We start from the raw sequence: 1,413 nt of genomic DNA on the forward strand, positions 1-1,413 counted from the left end.
GGTTCGACCAACTACAACAATGCATTTCCACTCTCCCGATCAAAGATGGTGGCTTAGGCGTTTAAACTATGTGAGACACCACTCAGTATGGCTATATAACTTATTTCTTCCAAACACAACATCTGCAGAACAAAATTCTATAAGGTACGCCTGGCCTGAGCCCCCACTTTCAAACAGCGCTGGAACATTACATTCGTATATGTGGTTTATCTCCTTCATCTTTAAACTTTAACGAAGTCTCCCCACAGCCTATGCATTTACTGGCAACTCGTTACTATGATGCTATCATGAAGGCTATACCATGTTCCTTTGTTATGTCCGAGCGTGACTCTATCTTATGGCAGTGTAATAAGAAATCTCATGCACAAGATTATCTAAAGGAAATCCCTATCCAAGGGCTTAATCAGACCTTAGGTCCATGACAATTCAGGTCGGTACTTCAGTACCGCTTGGGTATACCTCTATTTGCCGAAGATAGTACTTGCTCATGTTGTAAACGTGTTATGGATCGGTTTGGTGATCACGCCATCCATTGTGCAAGTGAAGTGGGTTTAAAGTATCGTCATGATATGGTAAGAGACCTCTTTGTCGAGCTATGTTATAAGGAAGGAGTAGCTGCAAGAAAAGAAGCCGTCACTGGGTCTTACATCTGACAGGAGCACCCCTCTCAAACCTGCATACCTCATGATATATAACTGGGAGAATGGGCGAGATATCTGTTTCGACGTCACCGGTGTTTCACCATTTTCCAAGGGAGGAAACCGCGCCTTCACACCGGGTCACGCAATCTCTGCTTCTATCACACGCAAACGCAACAAATATGTTGACCTGTGTTCGTCTCATGGATACGGTTTCGGCGTTATAGCTTTTACGACATTGGGGGAATTGAGTGAAGACATTACAGTCCTTTTGAAAAGATTGAAGAACTTCATGGAAAGTCACGATTTCAATAATAACTTAGGCAGTTTTCTTTTCCTCAGGTTAGGTATCATTATTCAAAAAGGCATTGGGGCGCAACTTGTTGCGCGTCTCCCTTCCAAATCCTTATAAATTTCCGTATATTTTTTCTTTTTAATAAAAGCCTTCGTGGCCCCTTTTCATAATAATAATAATAATAATAATAATAATAATAATAATAAAGGCCTTTTCTAATAAAGGCCTTGCTGAAAAAAATAAAATAAAAAAATAAATAATAATAATAATAATAATAATAACATGGAAGGTAGTGTTAGTTTGCCCCCCTTGTGACACAATCTCAGCCCCCCTCCCGCCGTTTCGGCTCCCTTGGCTAGGTTACCCATGAGGCTCGCTGGTAGATTAGCACAACAACCTGTTCAATTAATGTAATAATATGTCGTTGGAGCTTAGCTTGTTAGGCTTCCAACTAGTTTCATGTAATAATATCCATCCAAT

This window comes from Papaver somniferum, chromosome 1 (assembly GCF_003573695.1).
Source record: "Papaver somniferum cultivar HN1 chromosome 1, ASM357369v1, whole genome shotgun sequence".
Classification (NCBI taxonomy): domain Eukaryota; kingdom Viridiplantae; phylum Streptophyta; class Magnoliopsida; order Ranunculales; family Papaveraceae; genus Papaver; species Papaver somniferum.